At 41.4% G+C, this 24,595-nt stretch overlaps 1 protein-coding gene across 1 annotated transcript in view; it reads right to left on the bottom strand.

The window, feature by feature from the left end:
* PHTF1 (putative homeodomain transcription factor 1) overlaps positions 1–22,779 on the bottom strand; it is a 322,940-nt gene extending 300,161 nt beyond the window's left edge. Inside the window, exon 1 of the mRNA XM_082246092.1 lies at positions 22,717–22,779. The gene's annotated coding sequence lies outside the window, so the exon portion shown is untranslated. The remainder of the gene's footprint in view (positions 1–22,716) is intronic.
* Positions 22,780–24,595: the final 1,816 nt, after the last annotated feature.

The raw sequence follows: 24,595 nt of genomic DNA, 5'->3' as shown, positions 1-24,595 counted from the left end.
TGGGAGTCAAATAGGATTGGTATATCATATTAAGTTGAAGTAATTTATTATTAACTGCTGGTGATACATGCAGATGGGAAGTACATGCCTCTTCCCAATCTTTATCCGAGAGGCTAGGGAATATTGCTTGCCACTTAGACCTAACTGTTATTGGCGCCACTCTCATACTAGCATTAAGTATAGGTGTATAAATATCTGACACCAACCCTTTAGGACCTTGGGATCTCAATATCCCATTCATAGGGTATTTCGAAAAATGAATTCCCAGCGACCCAAATTGTGCCTGCAACGTATGGCATAACTGTAAGTGCCTATAGAATGAATAGTGGGTTAATCCATATTTCATTTGTATATCAGTAAAGGAGTACATATGGTTCATGTCATAAAGTTCTGCTAAAGTATGTATTCCAATTATGTTCCCAGAACTGATATTCAGTAAGAAGTTTCAAATGAGTAAACATAGGGTTCCGCCATAGTGGAAGGTCTATGTTAATCCGCCCAAATCCCTCAACGTGTTTAGAATGTCTCCAAATTTTTCGGGCTAAAGTTAATATCGGTATATTTCTGCAATTAAGCAGATTGGAAACAGCTTCCAATGCCACAAGCAAGTTATCCACCTGCAAGACATGAGCCAAACATGACTCTACCATCAAAGACGTTACCGGCCTTACCCAATTCCTAAGATGTTTAAGTTGCCCCGCTAGATAATATAAATACATATTAGGGAGCGCCATACCCGCCTCCCCCTTAGGTCTCTGAAGTATAGTTAATTTGAGTCTACGCCTTCCCGTACCCCATATAAATGTAGTAAATAATGCGTCCAGAGTTTTAAAAAAGGTTTTTGGAATGACAGTGGGCACATGGGACATAACATACAGACATTTAGGTAGTAAAACCATTTTGAATAAACTTCCAGCTAGACATATGCCGGTTTTCGGTAATTCGATATATCGCGGTATTGCATAGCCACGGTATTGTTATTGTGGCATTTTTAAAATACCGAGTTTCTCTGTCAAGTCTGCCTGACTTGTGAATTGATACATTTCAGTGAGCTGGATGACTCATTCACTCACTCAGCTAACACCTTTCAGCATTAAGTCTCCCAGTAACTATAAACAAAAATGATTACATTTGTATCTTTTCCTTCCCTCTGCCAGGGAGAAAGGAAGTTTAACCTCTTAAAGACTGGATCTTTTTCTGACACTTGCTGCTTGCAAGTTAAAATCAGTTTTTTTTTTGCTAGAAAAGTACTTAGAACCCCCAAACATTTTATATATTTTTTTAGCAGAGACTCTACAGAATAAAATGGCGATTGTTGTAATATTTTATGTCACACTGTATTTGCGCAGCAGTCTTTCAAACGCAATGATTAGACTTTAATGAATAAAAAAAAAAAAAAAAACGTAACAGTAAAGTTATCCCAATTTTTTTTTTTGTTACACAGAGAATCGGGATCTTTATTCCAAGCTAAAAAATCGTGATTCTCATTTTGGCCAGAATCGTGCAGCTCTAATATATATATATATATATATATATATATATATACACACACACACACACACACACACATAGCAGCCCACATTACATTATTATATAGCCATCAAGCAGTGTCTGGCCTACCTGGTGATGACTGGTCCTGGCGCTCTGATCCGATGGCCTGGTCTTTAAAGGGGCAAATCCTTGCGATCCAGAAGTGGTTAAACCTGCAGGAGGACCGGTGTTTTTATCTATTAATGACTTTACTATTGCTTTAGGCCTGGTTCACATGTATGCGGGTTGGCGGTTCACATGTATGCGGGTTGGCGGCCCACATTTGCACAGGCATAGCAGCCCATTGATTTGAACAGGCTGCTATGCCCTCATTTTCCGCAGAAAAAAGGTGCATGCAGCATTTTTTTAAAATTCAGTGGCCTTGAAATCCATCCTGCTTTTGCACCATGCGACTAACCTGCAGTTCCTGCTCTGGCAAGCTTTCTGCATTTTTTGTATACGTGGGCACGGCATTTAAAAATAAACAGTTTGCGTGTGCAGCAACGGCAGGTAAGTCGCATGGTGCAAAAGAAGGATGGATTTCATGGCCACTGCATTTTTTTAAATTCTGCATGCACCTTTTTTCAGCTGAAAACGCAGGCATAGCAGCTCAAGCCCATTCACATCAATGGGCTGCTATGCCTGTGCAAATGTGGGCCCCCAACCCGCATACATGTGAACCACCAACCCGCATACATGTGAACCAGGCCTAAAGCAATAGTAAAGTCATTAATAGATAAAAACACCGGTCCTCCTGCAGGTTTAACCAATTAATGACTTTACTATTGCTTTAGGCCTGGTTCACATGTATGCGGGTTGGGGGCCCACATTTGCACAGGCATAGCAGCCCATTGATGTGAATGGGCTTGAGCTGCTATGCCTGCGTTTTCAGCTGAAAAAAGGTGCATGCAGAATTTAAAAAAATGCAGTGGCCATGAAATCCATCCTTCTTTTGCACCATGCGACTTACTTGCAGTTCCTGCACACGCAAACTGTTTTTAAATGCCGTGCCCACGTATACAAAAAATGCAGAAAGCTTGCCAGAGCAGGAACTGCAGGTTAGTCGCATGGTGCAAAAGCAGGATGGATTTCAAGGCCACTGAATTTTAAAAAAATGCTGCATGCACCTTTTTTCTGCGGAAAATGAGGGCATAGCAGCCCATTCAAATCAATGGGCTGCTATGCCTGTGCAAATGTGAACCACCAACCCGCATACATGTGAACCACCAACCCGCATACATGTGAACCAGGCCTAAAGCAATAGTAAAGTAATTTATAAACAACACCTCCTTCAGGTTTAACCACTTCTTGACCACAAGGATTTGCCCTCTTAATGACCAGGCCATCGGATCGGAGCAGAGCACCAGGACCAGTTATCACCAGTTAGGCCAGACACTGCTTGATGACCTATTTTAAGCCTGGTTCACAGAGTCTGTACTGACTGACTATATAATAATGTGCATAAGTGAACCAAAGCCCCTAAATTCAGCAATGAAATTGAAGTGAGGTGGAAATTTAATAATTTAAATTTAATAATAGAATACCGTGATAATACCGTATACCGTGGCAAAACCTTAATCAATTAATCGCAGCATGAAAATCTGATACCGTCACAAGCCTACTTCCAGCTATGGAAAGTGGTAATTTAGCCCATGTTCTCAGTTTAGTTCTGACAGTGGACATCAGTGGATCTATTGAATAATTCTAAGGGAGTTTGGGACTTTAAATGAAAACGCAGGTGCAATCTGGGGAAATTAATAAAAATGTATCCAGATATGTATATGCTGGTAAAAATGTGTATAAGATCATAGCATAATAAACCATAATGTTTTATAGATAAACAATATTTATTCACATAGAAGATGTATAGTAAATAGTACAGTAATATTGGTAAACATGATCAAGACCACTGATACCACAAAATACATACTAAATGACATGATTGACACAGAGTAACATGATTGCACATATAAAATGACCCATATAGCTCTCAGTAATACAACGAGGAGGGACATAATAAAAAATTAATTCATAAATACATAATAAACAGTAAATATTGGTAACGAATTCATATAAATAGGTTGTATGATGATATCATGTAGCATCTAAAGTAGCTCTACGCGTTTCGTGAATAAGTTCACTCATCAGGAGCAGATGCGAATTATGTAGATGTATTATCTATAACAAGATAAGAGCTCGTTGAATAAATATGCCAGTAGTACAGTGAAGAACAAAAAGAAGAGGGGGGGGGGGAAGAAACAGGCTGAAAAGGAAACGTAAGGCAGGTTTGTAAGCCTCCTCATACTTACAGAGCTATAAAGGTATCCAAAGTATCCGTATACAGTTTAAATATTACTGGTGCCTGGGGGACGTCTTTTCCGGGAGCTGTGGTAATAGGGTACGTGGAAGTAGCCCAAACTCTGACAGCAAGGTAAATCATGGGGTTTGTGGTAGTGCCTGGGAGTAGAGTGAGAGGGGGAAGATTTGAATTGATAAATATAAATGTGCACCATGGGTAAAATGGGCAACGAAATGTGGGTGAAAAAGTGACTGGGGCAAAGGAGTGGGGGTAGGTACATAAGTGAGGACGTAATATCCCAAGATGGAAGTTAAATGCGTGAAAAAGTGAAAAAATAAATAATCAAAATAGGGTGAGAGAGAATTAGTGAGGATAAGAGAATTGCCCATTTTACCCATGGTGCACATTTATATTTATCAATTCAAATCTTCCCCCTCTCACTCTACTCCCAGGCACTACCACAAACCCCATGATTTACCTTGCTGTCAGAGTTTGGGCTACTTCCACGTACCCTATTACCACAGCTCCCGGAAAAGACGTCCCCCAGGCACCAGTAATATTTAAACTGTATACGGATACTTTGGATACCTTTATAGCTCTGTAAGTATGAGGAGGCTTACAAACCTGCCTTACGTTTCCTTTTCAGCCTGTTTCTTCCCCCCCCCCCCTCTTCTTTTTGTTCTTCACTGTACTACTGGCATATTTATTCAACGAGCTCTTATCTTGTTATAGATAATACATCTACATAATTCGCATCTGCTCCTGATGAGTGAACTTATTCACGAAACGCGTAGAGCTACTTTAGATGCTACATGATATCATCATACAACCTATTTATATGAATTCGTTACCAATATTTACTGTTTATTATGTATTTATGAATTAATTTTTTATTATGTCCCTCCTCGTTGTATTACTGAGAGCTATATGGGTCATTTTATATGTGCAATCATGTTACTCTGTGTCAATCATGTCATTTAGTATGTATTTTGTGGTATCAGTGGTCTTGATCATGTTTACCAATATTACTGTACTATTTACTATACATCTTCTATGTGAATAAATATTGTTTATCTATAAAACATTATGGTTTATTATGCTATGATCTTATACACATTTTTACCAGCATATACATATCTGGATACATTTTTATTAATTTCCCCAGATTGCACCTGCGTTTTCATTTAAAGTCCCAAACTCCCTTAGAATTATTCAATTGATTTAGGGATGGAGGTATTGACCCTACCATGTCATATCCTCATTTAAAGTCCCAATTTTTGTCCCCCTGTTTGTCCCAATATTGATATAGGGATGGAAATACGCAGACACCTGTCCACTTCGACCCAGTTATTTTTTCTTTTATAATATCCAGTGTTGTTTTCTTTTTTTCTTTCTTTTCCCCTTTTTCTCTTTTCTTTTTTATACTTGCTATCTCTTTCCCATCTTTTTCTTTATCTTTCTCCCTTCATTCTCTCCATTTATTTTCTCTTTTCCTCCTCTCGCTTCCACTCTCAGTGTACGGACATTACCAATTTATACCTATTTTTATTACTTTTACTATATTACCATGGTTGTCTGTGGTCTCTTTATCCGGGAGCTGCGATGCGCTTCCGGGGCTCCTCCCCTCCCCCTCAGCCATCCGGCGCCAGGGGTCGGGCGGATACCAGTGGCGCATCGACGCCACGCTCTACACTCGGTATGCGTGACGTCTGGTGACGCCGCACGCCGAGATGTTAATTTTCCACCGGCGTCCATGTGGGGAAGCCAGTTGGCGCCATTTGCCGTTCGGCATGGATGTCCTACAGTCTCTCCCCTATTCTTATGGACGCATGCGTGACGTTGGGGGGTCGGTTGGTCGTATCTCCATCACTGCCAGCACACCTTGGTGGATCTATTTACCACTCCTATGGTTCTGTTTTATCCTGGTCTCTCGCACTCCTCTTACTATGCCTCATACTGTATTATTTAAAGGTACTACTTCTCTTATCCTCACTAATTCTCTCTCACCCTATTTTGATTATTTATTTTTTCACTTTTTCACGCATTTAACTTCCATCTTGGGATATTACGTCCTCACTTATGTACCTACCCCCACTCCTTTGCCCCAGTCACTTTTTCACCCACATTTCGTTGCCCATTTTACCCATGGTGCACATTTATATTTATCAATTCAAATCTTCCCCCTCTCACTCTACTCCCAGGCACTACCACAAACCCCATGATTTACCTTGCTGTCAGAGTTTGGGCTACTTCCACGTACCCTATTACCACAGCTCCCGGAAAAGACGTCCCCCAGGCACCAGTAATATTTAAACTGTATACGGATACTTTGGATACCTTTATAGCTCTGTAAGTATGAGGAGGCTTACAAACCTGCCTTACGTTTCCTTTTCAGCCTGTTTCTTCCCCCCCCCCCCTCTTCTTTTTGTTCTTCACTGTACTACTGGCATATTTATTCAACGAGCTCTTATCTTGTTATAAATAATACATCTACATAATTCGCATCTGCTCCTGATGAGTGAACTTATTCACGAAACGCGTAGAGCTACTTTAGATGCTACATGATATCATCATACAACCTATTTATATGAATTCGTTACCAATATTTACTGTTTATTATGTATTTATGAATTAATTTTTTATTATGTCCCTCCTCGTTGTATTACTGAGAGCTATATGGGTCATTTTATATGTGCAATCATGTTACTCTGTGTCAATCATGTCATTTAGTATGTATTTTGTGGTATCAGTGGTCTTGATCATGTTTACCAATATTACTGTACTATTTACTATACATCTTCTATGTGAATAAATATTGTTTATCTATAAAACATTATGGTTTATTATGCTATGATCTTATACACATTTTTACCAGCATATACATATCTGGATACATTTTTATTAATTTCCCCAGATTGCACCTGCGTTTTCATTTAAAGTCCCAAACTCCCTTAGAATTATTCAATTGATTTAGGGATGGAGGTATTGACCCTACCATGTCATATCCTCATTTAAAGTCCCAATTTTTGTCCCCCTGTTTGTCCCAATATTGATATAGGGATGGAAATACGCAGACACCTGTCCACTTCGACCCAGTTATTTTTTCTTTTATAATATCCAGTGTTGTTTTCTTTTTTTCTTTCTTTTCCCCTTTTTCTCTTTTCTTTTTTATACTTGCTATCTCTTTCCCATCTTTTTCTTTATCTTTCTCCCTTCATTCTCTCCATTTATTTTCTCTTTTCCTCCTCTCGCTTCCACCCTCAGTGTACGGACATTACCAATTTATACCTATTTTTATTACTTTTACTATATTACCATGGTTGTCTGTGGTCTCTTTATCCGGGAGCTGCGATGCGCTTCCGGGGCTCCTCCCCTCCCCCTCAGCCATCCGGCGCCAGGGGTCGGGCGGATACCAGTGGCGCATCGACGCCACGCTCTACACTCGGTATGCGTGACGTCTGGTGACGCCGCACGCCGAGATGTTAATTTTCCACCGGCGTCCATGTGGGGAAGCCAGTTGGCGCCATTTGCCGTTCGGCATGGATGTCCTACAGTCTCTCCCCTATTCTTATGGACGCATGCGTGACGTTGGGGGGTCGGTTGGTCGTATCTCCATCACTGCCAGCACACCTTGGTGGATCTATTTACCACTCCTATGGTTCTGTTTTATCCTGGTCTCTCGCACTCCTCTTACTATGCCTCATACTGTATTATTTAAAGGTACTACTTCTCTTATCCTCACTAATTCTCTCTCACCCTATTTTGATTATTTATTTTTTCACTTTTTCACGCATTTAACTTCCATCTTGGGATATTACGTCCTCACTTATGTACCTACCCCCACTCCTTTGCCCCAGTCACTTTTTCACCCACATTTCGTTGCCCATTTTACCCATGGTGCACATTTATATTTATCAATTCAAATCTTCCCCCTCTCACTCTACTCCCAGGCACTACCACAAACCCCATGATTTACCTTGCTGTCAGAGTTTGGGCTACTTCCACGTACCCTATTACCACAGCTCCCGGAAAAGACGTCCCCCAGGCACCAGTAATATTTAAACTGTATACGGATACTTTGGATACCTTTATAGCTCTGTAAGTATGAGGAGGCTTACAAACCTGCCTTACGTTTCCTTTTCAGCCTGTTTCTTCCCCCCCCCCCTCTTCTTTTTGTTCTTCACTGTACTACTGGCATATTTATTCAACGAGCTCTTATCTTGTTATAGATAATACATCTACATAATTCGCATCTGCTCCTGATGAGTGAACTTATTCACGAAACGCGTAGAGCTACTTTAGATGCTACATGATATCATCATACAACCTATTTATATGAATTCGTTACCAATATTTACTGTTTATTATGTATTTATGAATTAATTTTTTATTATGTCCCTCCTCGTTGTATTACTGAGAGCTATATGGGTCATTTTATATGTGCAATCATGTTACTCTGTGTCAATCATGTCATTTAGTATGTATTTTGTGGTATCAGTGGTCTTGATCATGTTTACCAATATTACTGTACTATTTACTATACATCTTCTATGTGAATAAATATTGTTTATCTATAAAACATTATGGTTTATTATGCTATGATCTTATACACATTTTTACCAGCATATACATATCTGGATACATTTTTATTAATTTCCCCAGATTGCACCTGCGTTTTCATTTAAAGTCCCAAACTCCCTTAGAATTATTCAATTGATTTAGGGATGGAGGTATTGACCCTACCATGTCATATCCTCATTTAAAGTCCCAATTTTTGTCCCCCTGTTTGTCCCAATATTGATATAGGGATGGAAATACGCAGACACCTGTCCACTTCGACCCAGTTATTTTTTCTTTTATAATATCCAGTGTTGTTTTCTTTTTTTCTTTCTTTTCCCCTTTTTCTCTTTTCTTTTTTATACTTGCTATCTCTTTCCCATCTTTTTCTTTATCTTTCTCCCTTCATTCTCTCCATTTATTTTCTCTTTTCCTCCTCTCGCTTCCACCCTCAGTGTACGGACATTACCAATTTATACCTATTTTTATTACTTTTACTATATTACCATGGTTGTCTGTGGTCTCTTTATCCGGGAGCTGCGATGCGCTTCCGGGGCTCCTCCCCTCCCCCTCAGCCATCCGGCGCCAGGGGTCGGGCGGATACCAGTGGCGCATCGACGCCACGCTCTACACTCGGTATGCGTGACGTCTGGTGACGCCGCACGCCGAGATGTTAATTTTCCACCGGCGTCCATGTGGGGAAGCCAGTTGGCGCCATTTGCCGTTCGGCATGGATGTCCTACAGTCTCTCCCCTATTCTTATGGACGCATGCGTGACGTTGGGGGGTCGGTTGGTCGTATCTCCATCACTGCCAGCACACCTTGGTGGATCTATTTACCACTCCTATGGTTCTGTTTTATCCTGGTCTCTCGCACTCCTCTTACTATGCCTCATACTGTATTATTTAAAGGTACTACTTCTCTTATCCTCACTAATTCTCTCTCACCCTATTTTGATTATTTATTTTTTCACTTTTTCACGCATTTAACTTCCATCTTGGGATATTACGTCCTCACTTATGTACCTACCCCCACTCCTTTGCCCCAGTCACTTTTTCACCCACATTTCGTTGCCCATTTTACCCATGGTGCACATTTATATTTATCAATTCAAATCTTCCCCCTCTCACTCTACTCCCAGGCACTACCACAAACCCCATGATTTACCTTGCTGTCAGAGTTTGGGCTACTTCCACGTACCCTATTACCACAGCTCCCGGAAAAGACGTCCCCCAGGCACCAGTAATATTTAAACTGTATACGGATACTTTGGATACCTTTATAGCTCTGTAAGTATGAGGAGGCTTACAAACCTGCCTTACGTTTCCTTTTCAGCCTGTTTCTTCCCCCCCCCCCTCTTCTTTTTGTTCTTCACTGTACTACTGGCATATTTATTCAACGAGCTCTTATCTTGTTATAGATAATACATCTACATAATTCGCATCTGCTCCTGATGAGTGAACTTATTCACGAAACGCGTAGAGCTACTTTAGATGCTACATGATATCATCATACAACCTATTTATATGAATTCGTTACCAATATTTACTGTTTATTATGTATTTATGAATTAATTTTTTATTATGTCCCTCCTCGTTGTATTACTGAGAGCTATATGGGTCATTTTATATGTGCAATCATGTTACTCTGTGTCAATCATGTCATTTAGTATGTATTTTGTGGTATCAGTGGTCTTGATCATGTTTACCAATATTACTGTACTATTTACTATACATCTTCTATGTGAATAAATATTGTTTATCTATAAAACATTATGGTTTATTATGCTATGATCTTATACACATTTTTACCAGCATATACATATCTGGATACATTTTTATTAATTTCCCCAGATTGCACCTGCGTTTTCATTTAAAGTCCCAAACTCCCTTAGAATTATTCAATTGATTTAGGGATGGAGGTATTGACCCTACCATGTCATATCCTCATTTAAAGTCCCAATTTTTGTCCCCCTGTTTGTCCCAATATTGATATAGGGATGGAAATACGCAGACACCTGTCCACTTCGACCCAGTTATTTTTTCTTTTATAATATCCAGTGTTGTTTTCTTTTTTTCTTTCTTTTCCCCTTTTTCTCTTTTCTTTTTTATACTTGCTATCTCTTTCCCATCTTTTTCTTTATCTTTCTCCCTTCATTCTCTCCATTTATTTTCTCTTTTCCTCCTCTCGCTTCCACCCTCAGTGTACGGACATTACCAATTTATACCTATTTTTATTACTTTTACTATATTACCATGGTTGTCTGTGGTCTCTTTATCCGGGAGCTGCGATGCGCTTCCGGGGCTCCTCCCCTCCCCCTCAGCCATCCGGCGCCAGGGGTCGGGCGGATACCAGTGGCGCATCGACGCCACGCTCTACACTCGGTATGCGTGACGTCTGGTGACGCCGCACGCCGAGATGTTAATTTTCCACCGGCGTCCATGTGGGGAAGCCAGTTGGCGCCATTTGCCGTTCGGCATGGATGTCCTACAGTCTCTCCCCTATTCTTATGGACGCATGCGTGACGTTGGGGGGTCGGTTGGTCGTATCTCCATCACTGCCAGCACACCTTGGTGGATCTATTTACCACTCCTATGGTTCTGTTTTATCCTGGTCTCTCGCACTCCTCTTACTATGCCTCATACTGTATTATTTAAAGGTACTACTTCTCTTATCCTCACTAATTCTCTCTCACCCTATTTTGATTATTTATTTTTTCACTTTTTCACGCATTTAACTTCCATCTTGGGATATTACGTCCTCACTTATGTACCTACCCCCACTCCTTTGCCCCAGTCACTTTTTCACCCACATTTCGTTGCCCATTTTACCCATGGTGCACATTTATATTTATCAATTCAAATCTTCCCCCTCTCACTCTACTCCCAGGCACTACCACAAACCCCATGATTTACCTTGCTGTCAGAGTTTGGGCTACTTCCACGTACCCTATTACCACAGCTCCCGGAAAAGACGTCCCCCAGGCACCAGTAATATTTAAACTGTATACGGATACTTTGGATACCTTTATAGCTCTGTAAGTATGAGGAGGCTTACAAACCTGCCTTACGTTTCCTTTTCAGCCTGTTTCTTCCCCCCCCCCCTCTTCTTTTTGTTCTTCACTGTACTACTGGCATATTTATTCAACGAGCTCTTATCTTGTTATAGATAATACATCTACATAATTCGCATCTGCTCCTGATGAGTGAACTTATTCACGAAACGCGTAGAGCTACTTTAGATGCTACATGATATCATCATACAACCTATTTATATGAATTCGTTACCAATATTTACTGTTTATTATGTATTTATGAATTAATTTTTTATTATGTCCCTCCTCGTTGTATTACTGAGAGCTATATGGGTCATTTTATATGTGCAATCATGTTACTCTGTGTCAATCATGTCATTTAGTATGTATTTTGTGGTATCAGTGGTCTTGATCATGTTTACCAATATTACTGTACTATTTACTATACATCTTCTATGTGAATAAATATTGTTTATCTATAAAACATTATGGTTTATTATGCTATGATCTTATACACATTTTTACCAGCATATACATATCTGGATACATTTTTATTAATTTCCCCAGATTGCACCTGCGTTTTCATTTAAAGTCCCAAACTCCCTTAGAATTATTCAATTGATTTAGGGATGGAGGTATTGACCCTACCATGTCATATCCTCATTTAAAGTCCCAATTTTTGTCCCCCTGTTTGTCCCAATATTGATATAGGGATGGAAATACGCAGACACCTGTCCACTTCGACCCAGTTATTTTTTCTTTTATAATATCCAGTGTTGTTTTCTTTTTTTCTTTCTTTTCCCCTTTTTCTCTTTTCTTTTTTATACTTGCTATCTCTTTCCCATCTTTTTCTTTATCTTTCTCCCTTCATTCTCTCCATTTATTTTCTCTTTTCCTCCTCTCGCTTCCACCCTCAGTGTACGGACATTACCAATTTATACCTATTTTTATTACTTTTACTATATTACCATGGTTGTCTGTGGTCTCTTTATCCGGGAGCTGCGATGCGCTTCCGGGGCTCCTCCCCTCCCCCTCAGCCATCCGGCGCCAGGGGTCGGGCGGATACCAGTGGCGCATCGACGCCACGCTCTACACTCGGTATGCGTGACGTCTGGTGACGCCGCACGCCGAGATGTTAATTTTCCACCGGCGTCCATGTGGGGAAGCCAGTTGGCGCCATTTGCCGTTCGGCATGGATGTCCTACAGTCTCTCCCCTATTCTTATGGACGCATGCGTGACGTTGGGGGGTCGGTTGGTCGTATCTCCATCACTGCCAGCACACCTTGGTGGATCTATTTACCACTCCTATGGTTCTGTTTTATCCTGGTCTCTCGCACTCCTCTTACTATGCCTCATACTGTATTATTTAAAGGTACTACTTCTCTTATCCTCACTAATTCTCTCTCACCCTATTTTGATTATTTATTTTTTCACTTTTTCACGCATTTAACTTCCATCTTGGGATATTACGTCCTCACTTATGTACCTACCCCCACTCCTTTGCCCCAGTCACTTTTTCACCCACATTTCGTTGCCCATTTTACCCATGGTGCACATTTATATTTATCAATTCAAATCTTCCCCCTCTCACTCTACTCCCAGGCACTACCACAAACCCCATGATTTACCTTGCTGTCAGAGTTTGGGCTACTTCCACGTACCCTATTACCACAGCTCCCGGAAAAGACGTCCCCCAGGCACCAGTAATATTTAAACTGTATACGGATACTTTGGATACCTTTATAGCTCTGTAAGTATGAGGAGGCTTACAAACCTGCCTTACGTTTCCTTTTCAGCCTGTTTCTTCCCCCCCCCCCCCTCTTCTTTTTGTTCTTCACTGTACTACTGGCATATTTATTCAACGAGCTCTTATCTTGTTATAGATAATACATCTACATAATTCGCATCTGCTCCTGATGAGTGAACTTATTCACGAAACGCGTAGAGCTACTTTAGATGCTACATGATATCATCATACAACCTATTTATATGAATTCGTTACCAATATTTACTGTTTACTATGTATTTATGAATTAATTTTTTATTATGTCCCTCCTCGTTGTATTACTGAGAGCTATATGGGTCATTTTATATGTGCAATCATGTTACTCTGTGTCAATCATGTCATTTAGTATGTATTTTGTGGTATCAGTGGTCTTGATCATGTTTACCAATATTACTGTACTATTTACTATACATCTTCTATGTGAATAAATATTGTTTATCTATAAAACATTATGGTTTATTATGCTATGATCTTATACACATTTTTACCAGCATATACATATCTGGATACATTTTTATTAATTTCCCCAGATTGCACCTGCGTTTTCATTTAAAGTCCCAAACTCCCTTAGAATTATTCAATTGATTTAGGGATGGAGGTATTGACCCTACCATGTCATATCCTCATTTAAAGTCCCAATTTTTGTCCCCCTGTTTGTCCCATCAGTGGATCTAGATTTACCTGTAAAGTCGCAGAAGTCTCTACTGTAACTATAAGTCCAAATATTTAAAAAATGTGACCACCTTTATTAGGCCAGATATGTTAGTCATGTTATACAACTGCAGTTGAAGTGGCATAAGAGCAGATTTCTGACAATTAATTTTGAGTCCTGAATAGGAGGCAAACATTTCTATAATATTCATGGCCTTATCCAAAGAATCGTAAGGATTGTTCAAGTACAGTATAAAGTCGTCTGCATACAGCCAAACCACATCCATCCTATCTGCCAGAGTAATACCTGCAAGAGAGGGGGACTGCCTCAGCCTGAGAGCCAGGGCCTCAATGGATATCGCAAATAAAAGCGGAGACAAGGGGCATCCCTGCCGGGTACGCCTATAAAGCTGTAATGAATCAGACAAAAAAACGTTCACCAAAAGTTGAGAAACAGGATTTGCATACAATATGGCAATCCATGTACAAAAATTTTCTCCAAAACTAACCGCCTTCAATGTCGCCTGCAGGAAAGACCATTCAATAGAATCAAAGGCTTTCGTGGTATCCAGTGAGGCCACTGCACATGAATCTGGTAAATGGTCTCTTAATTGAACAATAAGTTGTGTCCTACGAAGATTTATAGAAGTGGATTTCCCTGGCATGAAGCCAGTTTGATCTGGATGTATAATACTAAGGATCACTGTATTTAATCTACGGGCCAAATTTTTAGTTTGAATTTTATAATCTATGTTTAATAAAGATTTTGGCCTATATGATGAACAGTCTGTTAAGTCTTTATCTGGTTTTGGAATAAGTATTACCGTGGCTGAATACATAGATTTTGGAAGACCCCTCTCCTGAAAGGCCGTTGCAAACACCTGAGTCAATGCAGGTGCAAAAATATCAATATTGACTATAGACCTCTAATGGAAGTACATCAGGCCCTGATGCCTTCCCTGCAGCCAGATTCGCTATTGCCTCCCTCACTTCCTCTTCAGTTGGATTCCCCTCTAACAGTTCGACCTGTTCAGTTGTAAATTTTGGAAATTGCAAATCTCTTTAATGTATATCATTCCACATGTTTTCACATTACATCAGCCCTGCAGCGCAACATTCCTTTCTTACTTGAATGATAGAACAGTATTCCTCCCGCTGACAGCAACAATGGGCATTATTCCTCCCACTGACACCAACGATGGGGCACTATTCCTCCTACTGACATCAACGATGGGGCACTATTCCTCCTATTGACATCAACAATGGGGCACGATGACTGTAACATGATTTCATTTAATGTTAGCTGTATACAACAGGCTAATGCTGGAAATATAAATACACTAAACCAGGGGTGTCAAATTCAATTTCATTGTGGGCCGCATCAGCATTATGGTTGCCCTAAAAGGGCTAGTTATATCTGTAACATTAGATGTCCAGAGCACCCCACGCCCCCTTACACCCTTACATGAGATGTCAATAGCCTCCCCCCACCATCAGAAGTCAAGAGTCACGCACCCTTCCTTACATCACAATGCACCCCCTTACCTTGAGGTGCTGCCTGGAAGAAGATGCGGGTGGATCTGGGAAGAAGTGCAGGGTCTGGAGGAGAACCAGAGGGGGGCTGGAGTCAGCTTCCAGAGTCTGCTGAATGCTGAGATCAGGGGAGGTAGAGGCAAGGTGGTGTTGCGGCTGCACAGAGAGGTGCAGGATCTGTAGGAGGAGTTCCGCCCTTCTCTCTGCTGCGGACTGCTTAGAAGGGGGGTGAGCAAAGACAAGCCTTTCTGCAGCTGCACAGAGGATTGCAGGATCTGGCAAAGGAGTTCTGTCCTCTTTGCTGCCGACTACAGAGACAAGGTGGGGGCAGAGACAAGGGGGGTGCCACAGCTGCAGGAGAGGTGCGAGGGCCACATAAAAAGGCCTGGGGGGCAGCATTCGGCCCACGGGCCTTGTGTTTGACACCTGTGCACTAAACTTTAAGGCCTCATGCACACTGGGCGTTATAAAAATGCAAGTAGTGATAGCTCTAGAAAGCTGTAGCTGTGGAATGAGTTTTGCAGTATTTTTGCAGTAGCCTTTTTCAGAGTTTTTTAGCTGTAGCATTTTTAAGGGTTTTTTTTAGCATAACTTTACTCCCACAAAAGCTCCTGGTTCAAAAATGCTGATAAATGCCGAATAGCTGCATTTTGTTGGTGTTCTTTTAGCTTTTTTCAGAGTTAGAGCGTTTTTACAGATAAAAAACTCCTCTTAAAACCCACTAGTTCTGGGGGGTTTTTTTCCAGCCAGAAAACGCCTCTGTCAAAAAACGCTGATAACAGCTTATGTGTGCATGGACACATAGGATAACATGCTGGGGAGTTTACTGGCAGCAGAAAAAAATGTCAGTTGTAAAAATATCCAGTGTGCATGAGGCCTAGGAGAACAAATTTTCCAAGGATGAGGGCTGCTCTCCAAGACTTAGACTGGGAGGATATATTGGCATCGATGAACACAGAGCAGAAATGGCAATTCTTTAAAAAGACTGTATGTGAACTCACTGCAAAATATATTCCCATGGGCAATACATTTAAAAAGCTAAAAAAAAAAAAAAAGAAAAGAGCTTTAAAAAAAATATAAAAATGAAGGAAAGACATGAAAGTGGGGGGTGTCATGGCGCTCTTCTAATATCCCAAGATGGTACAAGGAATGTGGGTGGATGGGAGGGGGGGGGGTTATGGGGCTGCGTGGGGGGGGACAAAGTTTGGTACTGTAGGGAAGCTATAGTCCGCGGCAGCCGTCTGAAGCGTGGAGAAGCCCTGAGAGATGCAAGAAAGGAGAGAGCGGCGCCAGCTTAGTATAGTACAAGTTTATTTAACACTGTTAAATAATAACACTGTTATTTAACGCTGCCATCGCCTGACGAAGGAGCACGGATGCTCTGAACGCGTGCAACCCCTATTTTTCTCCTGCCAGGAAGTGATGTCATCAGGGATCAGAAGTCGGCAGCCGGAGCCCTGTTGTGCATGCTCCGCCGCGGCCAGTGATAACTAGCAGCCCCACAGCGGCTCGGCTATACCTCTGGAACCTCACCACCTTCTCCTATGACCACTATCCTGGAAGAGGAAGATGGATGACCCTAACAGTCTTTGTGTACCGGTCTCACCCAACCTTGGACAGTGAGTCACCAATTTTAACAGTGTTAAATAAACTTGTACTATACTAAGCTGGCACCGCTCTCTCCTTTCTTAAAAATGAAGGAACACTATCATCGTTTAAATGTTACAAAGTATTTAACAGAATATGTAACAAGGAAATCAAGGACGCAAAAATTCAAACCAAATGACAGTTTGCAAAAGATAGTAGGACAAACCCCCAAAAATTTTTCAAATATATCATTAGTTAAAAGGTCCGGTCTGAGCATGTGCGCCTTTTACAAAATAATCTGGGGACAAAGAGAAGGCAAATATATTAAATACTTTCTTAAACTCTGTGTATACAAAGGAGCATGAGGGGGCTCATTTCCATAAAGGGAATGATATTGAAACAGCCCCAAATGATCCACAATGGCTCAAAAGTGATATGGTCCAGAAATATTTAGACACAATAAAGGTGGATAAAGCACCCGGACTAGATGGCATACACCACGGATCCTAGAAAGAATAAAAGCATTTGTAACCTTAAATAAATATATATATATATATATATATATACATATATATATATATATATATATATATATATATATATATATATATATATTCTGTTCCTTTAAAGCATGTTAAACAGCACAGTGCTTGAGCTGTGTAATTTGTCCCTTTGTATAATGTAATATACCTGGCTGATCCTGCCTGTTGCTGTGCCCCTCTGTCTCTGCTGACCATGATAATTATGGCTCCTGATCCATGATACAGTGGTCAGACTATGTACCTTTGTCATCATGCTTTCTCCTCTCTGCAGTCTCTCCCTTAACCCCTTCTCTGCCTGTCAGTTCTAATGCCTATATGTGTGCCTATGTGTGGGAGCAATTCCCCTCCTTGCCCCTCCCCTTCTACTTCCCTGTCACTTGAAAAATCTTTTAAAAGTAGCTTGCTTCCCCTCTGTTTTATCAGGATCTAAACTACTAGATGTTCATATTTTAAAACTCAAATCGTAAATGCCTTATCTCACAGCGGTCACTTGACCTTTCTTTGCTGGCCGGCTGATGTCAGAGGGTTATTTCAGCCCCTCCTTCTGCATTGCTTATAGGGGGAGGATCGAGCAGAGGAATGTCACTGACAGCCAGTCATTGCTGTGACATAAGGTATTTAGAATTAGAATTTTCAAAAAATTGACCCATAGTGCTATGCATCTTGATTAAACAGAGGGGATGGCAGTGTTTTATCATCCTGACTTTACAACCACTTTAAGCTCTGTCATTTCAAATGCATTGTTTCTACTTTTTAGGGACACTTTAATGGCTGGAATAGTACCACTGGATTGGCGTAGAGCCAATGTGGTGCCTATATTTAAAATGAGATCAAAGTCTTTACCAATTAACTATAGACCTATTCATTTAACCATTATAATCGGGAAGATAATGGAGAGTTTAATAAAAGGCCATACATGAGTTCTTGCTGGAAAAAAAATATTTTATGTAACAGACAGCATGGGTTAATGAAAACAGACGTTTTCAATCAAATCTGATTTCTTTTTTTGAGGAGGTAAAAAAAATCTTAGACATAGGAGTGGCTGTGGACGTAGTATACTTGGATTTTGCAAAAGGCTTTGACACAGTTCCCAAGGGGGATATGATCAACATGTATAAATAAAAAAGTGGTCCATATAGTGGACTTGGTGTTAAGTTATTCACTTTAAGGTCATCACAGTGGACAAGGGGGCACTTTTTACATCTGGAGGAAAAGAGATTTAATCTCCAAATACAGAAAGGCTTTACATCTGGAGGAAAAGAGATTTAATTTCCAAATACAGTAAGAGCTGTGAAAATGTGGAATAGACCCCGTCAAGAGCTGGTTCTGGCCAGTCAGTAGATTGCTTTAAAAAATGCCTGGATTCTTTCCTAAATGAACATAATATAACTGGATACTAACATTTATAGGTAAAGTTGATCCAGGGAATATCCGATTGGCTCTTGGGGGATGAGGAAGGAATTTTTTCATCTGCTGGGGCAAATTGGATCATGCTTTGCTAAGGGTCTTTTGCCTTCCTCTGGATCAACTGTGTGTATAGGATTGTGTATATGAGATTGTATGCATATTTTTTGTTTTGTTTTTTTTTTCCCTTTAAATGGTTGAACTAGATGGATTTGTGTCTTTTTTCAACCTGAAAAACTAGGTAACTATAAATTCAGCAGAGACAGGGGGCACTATCCCTCCCCTAATACCAAAGATGGGGAAATGTTTACTCCCACTAACACAAGGTGGCCTGGCTCCCCTAAAGCTTGAAGGACGAAAAACTGGCCCTTTGTTTAAAAATTTGGAGACCCCTGTTCTAGGCGATCAGATAAAGGCAACCTACGAACAACAGCTTCCATTGGAATCCGTAAAAACAAAGACTTAAGGGCCCTACACATGGGCTGAATATCGGACGGCATTGACCAGTTCAATAGAAACCAGCCAAAACTCGGCCCGTGTGTACGGCAGCTGGTCCGACAGAAGTTGGCCATTCGGCCAGCTTCTGTTGAAGAGGCATGACAGAAAACGTTTTGGCCAATGGGCATCCGATCAGCGCTCTTAAGCCAATGGCTGAGAGCTCTGACTGGTGTCATAACACAATAGCTCAGGAGGGGGATCATTGTACTAACATTGCATTCTAAGTACAGCGGCTTCTCCCAAGCTCTTCAGTTTTTTTCGCACATCCCACTGGGTTAAAGAAAAAAATTAAAAGTGTGTACTAGGTTTTAGAGGTAGGTTCTCTGGATCTGAAAGGCTATTGTAATTGCCAGAGAAACAGCCTTGTATACGGACAGCTGGGGTACAAACAATTTTTAGCATTAGTAAATCAACCTACCAGCATCTCCTCAGAGCTGTCTATCCAGCTATCCACTACCGGAAGGCTGTAACATTAAAGAGGAACCTATCTTATTTTATTTATTTTTGTTTCCCCCTTACCATTTTCACTTAGTTGGTTTTCATACGCATACTCAAACACCCATCAAATCCAATGTTGCTCTGCGGTAAGGACCATTTCACTGCTGCCCATCTAGGCACACGCTGCTATCTTTCATTTTTACATCAACGGGGGGAGGTTGTGGCTGTCTATTCCTGGTTCTCGCAAACAGCCCCCTGATGGTGCTCCACAGCGCATGCAAGTCATGAAAATCATCACAGGATGGCTGAGGAACCAAGAAGAGAGAGGCGGCTCCTTGATGCCGTGCTGGAGTGCTGGCTCTATAGATTGCCCTGAAGTCTCCTTTGGTGTGTGATGTGTGTATCCCAGAAGGCTGCGGGAAGGTGGAGGATGTCGTTCTCTTCTAGACAATAGAAAAGCCTAAGAAGGGTACTAATCATAATTTACTCATAGTTTACTCATAATTTATCACAAATTGAACACCTTCCCACCCTCTACCAAGAAATTCTAGAGCACTTCATGCTTCCCTCTACTGACCAGCTTTATGGAGATTCTGGTTTAATATTACAGCAGGACTTGGCACCTGCCCACACGGCCAAAAGTACCAATACCTGGTATAGTCATCACGGTATAACTGTGCTTGAGTGGGCAGCAAACTCGCCTGACCTAAACCACATAGAGAGATGCTGTGGGGTATTGTCAAGAGGAAGATGAAGGAGACATCAGAACCAACAATACAGACGAGCTTAAAGCCTATATCAAAAGAACCTGGGCTTCCATACCACCTCTGCAGTACCACAGGCTGATCACCTCCATGCCACGCCGCATTGATGCAGTGATTTATGCAAAAGGAGCCCCGATCAAGTATTGAGTGCATACCCTAGGCAGCTGGTGCTCAAAATTTTTTTTTTTGGGGGGGGGGGGGGGGGGCGCAAATAGAAAAATGTAATAGGCATTGCTTTGTGGCAAAAAATTGCATGAATTTGAGGTCACAAAAGTGTGAAAGGGGCCTTTAATGCAGAGTGTCCACAGCATGCCCCCTTCAATGCAGAGTGACCACAGCGTGCCCCCTTCAATGCAGAGTGACCACAGCTTGCCCCCTTCAATGTAGAGTGACCACAGTGTGCCCCCTTCAATGTAGAGCAGGGCTCTTCAAACTATGGCCCTCCTGTTGTTCAGGAACTACAATTCCCATCATGCCTAGCCATATCTGTGAATGTCAGAGTTTTACAATGCCTCATGGGATGTGTAGTCCTGCAACAGCTGGAAGGCCGTAGTTTGAGGACCCCTGATGTAGAGTGACCACAGCGTGCCCCCTTCAATGCAGAGTGACCACAGCATGCCCCCATCAATGTAGAGTGACCACAGCGTGCCCCCATCAATGTAGAGTGATAACAGAGTGCCCCCTTCAATGTAGAGTGACCACAGCATGCCCCCTTCAATGTAGAGTGACCACAGCGTGCCCCCATCAATGTAGAGTGACCACATCATGCCCCCTTCAATGCAGAGTGACCACAGCATGCCCCCTTCAATGTAGAGTGACCACAGTGTGCCCCCTTCAATGTAGAGTGACCACAGCATGCCCCCTTCAATGTAGTGACCACAGCATGTCCCCTTCAATGTAGAGTGACCACAGCGTGCCCCCCATCAATGTAGAGTGACCACAGCGTGCCCCCTTCAATATATATATATATATTAATATATATATATATATATATATATATATATAATATATATATATATATAAATTAGGGGGCCGGACACATGTATGGGGGGGCGGTGCCCCTGCGCCCCCAACGCAGCGGCTGCCACTGGGTGCATACTATACTGTACATGGACATACTTTTCAGTAAGCCAACATTTCTGTATTAAAAATCCTTTTTTTTTTTTTATTGGTCCTATGTAATATTCTAATTTTCTGAGATACTGAATTTTGGTGTTTCACTAGCTGTAAGCCGTAATCATCAAAATTAAAAGAAAAAAATGATTGAAATATATCACTCTGTGTGTAACTTTTTGAAATGAATTACTGAAAGAAATGAACTTTTTGATGATACTCTAATTTAATGAGATGGAAAGAAAAAAATAAAAGAAAGAAAGAAAGAAATGATAGATAGATAGATAGATAGATAGATAGATAGATAGATAGACAGACAGACAGACAGACAGACAGACAGACAGACAGACAGACAGACAGACAGACGAGAGAGAGAAAGAAAAAGAAAAAAAGATAGATAGATAGATAGATAGATAGATAGATAGATAGATAGATAGATAGATAGATAGATAGATAGATAGACAGACAGACAGACAGACGAGAGAGAGAGAGAAAGAAAGAAAAAGAAAAAAAGATAGATAGATAAGACAGACAGACAGACAGACAGACAGACAGATAGATAGATAGATAGAGAGGAAGAGATATTGATATATATATATATATATAGAGAGAGAGAGAGAGAGAGAGAGAGAGATGTGGTAAATAGACAGTCAGGCGGGCAGATAGAAAGACAGATATAGAGAAAATAATATAGAAAGAGATGGGCAGAACAAGAGATAGATGAATAGAATAAAAGAGAAGGAACGAGGGAATACACAGAAGTTATTGAATAAATAAAATGATTTAGTAAGAAATAAAAGAAAACGTGTAACTATTCCCAGTACTATGTTGCAGTTAGGCAGGAGAATGTGTGTGTGGGGGGGGGGGGGGAGTAATGTAATAGTGCAGTGTCCGTACAATGACAGTAGTCTTCCCCCCTCCCCTCAGAGTGGTAGCCCCCAGCCTCTAGTGATTCCAGTGAGTTCCGTACACAGCTCACCTGCACAGCTCCCACTTGCAGAGTGTCGTATAGAAGACATGTAATGGATTCCCATTCAATGACTAAGCAGACAGTAGAAGGCAGTTCCCGGGGCCGGGGTGTGTGAGATCCTCATATGATGGATCCATAGTTAGGTGTCCGCTCAGTGCACACACTCCCAACTACAATCACTTCCTTTTTCCGGATCTGTGATGAAATCCCATTATACATACAGTGCATTTAAAGTGATAGCACACACCCTGCCTGCCCCATCATTTCACAGGGGCATGGACAGGCAGGTCTATCCTGTGGCAGCTGATGAGGGATGGCTCTATGATATATTCTGTCCTTTGGCAACCCTGCAGGATTCCTAGCCGAGTCCTAGTCATTGTTCTCAGCATTTTCTGGTTTACAGGGACACTTCTAGTTTTGAGGAGTTGTCCTTGGAAATCTTCCTTTAGAACAAAATCCATGTTTATATAGAATTTATTTTCAACATCAGTTAATAATACAATGTGTTTTCGCCTGGCTCCTCCGCTATCCCTTTCCCACAATTGGATAAACATTACACATTATTTAACCACTTAAGCCCCGGAGGATTTTACCCCCTTCCTGACCAGGGGGTATTTTGCGATTTGGCACTGCGTGATTTTAACAGGCAATTGCGCGGTCGTGCGACGCTGTACCCGAACGAATTTGACGCCCTTTTTTTCCCACAAACAGAGCTTTCTTTTAGTGGTATTTGATCACCTGTGCGATTTTTTGATCGTGCGCTATAAACAAAAAAAGAGCGACAATTTTGCAAAAATAACAATATTTTTCAAATTTTTTATATGAAATTCCCCCCCAAAAAATGTAAAAATCTAAAATTTTTTTTAAGTTTTGGCCAATTTGTTTTCTGCTACCTATGTTTGGTAAAAAGAAATCACAATAAGCGTATTTTGATTGGTTTGCGCAAAAGTTATTGCGTTTACTAACTAAGGGAAATATTTTTGTCATTTTTGTTGTTTTTTTTTAACGCGTAATGGCGGCGATCTGCGATTTTTTTTGCGGTACTGCGACATTGCGGCGGACAGATCGGACCCTTGACTGACATTTTTGACACTTTTGGAGGTACCAGTGACATTACTGCAGTAATCAGTGCTATAAATATGCACTGTTACTGTAAAAATGACACTGGGAGGGAGGGGGTTAACTTTATTGGAGAGGGAGGGGTTAAGTGTGTCCCTAGGGGCGTGTTTCTAACTGTCATTGGATGTGGCTAGTGGTGTAATAGCACAGATCAACGGTCCTACATAGCAGGACTGAGTGATCTGTGTTTTTACACAGGGGAGAATGACAGGCGGCTTTGTTTACACTAGCCACCTGCCTTTCTCCCTCTCTGCCCAGCTTCGTCAGGTACGAGCGGGGGCGGGAGCGCGCCTCCGGCGGCGCACGCTCACCCCCTATTCGCTCCCAGGCTAGTCACCTACCAGTACGTCACTTTGCCTGGGAGGAGCTGACCGCCGCCGTATATAGTCGGGTGGTGGTCGGCAAGTGGTTAAACTTTGTCTGACCTTTTTGGTGGTGGCGATGGCCATATTACACATCAGAGCGACATGTCTTTAGATAGTGGTTTAGAGCAGTGGTCACCAACCAGTGGTCCGTGGACCACTGCTGCTCCATGAGAAAATGTTGGTGGTCCCCAGGGTTTCTGCCGCAAATCAACATTGTATACCCCCCAATGTTGTTTTCCAGTCAATACTGTTAGCACGCATTAATACCTGATGGCTTCTCTGTAGTCCCGTCTCCTGTGAACTCAGAGGGAGGCGCTGGGAGTAGTGCAGAGAACGGAAGGTGAAGGAGGGGACTCCCAATGGAAGCACTGTTCACAGACTATGGGCGAGAGCACAGAGTTCAA

Source organism: Pelophylax lessonae, assembly GCF_965119305.1.
Source record: "Pelophylax lessonae genome assembly, chromosome: 2".
NCBI lineage: Eukaryota > Metazoa > Chordata > Amphibia > Anura > Ranidae > Pelophylax > Pelophylax lessonae.
This window is presented reverse-complemented; position numbering and strand designations above follow the sequence as displayed.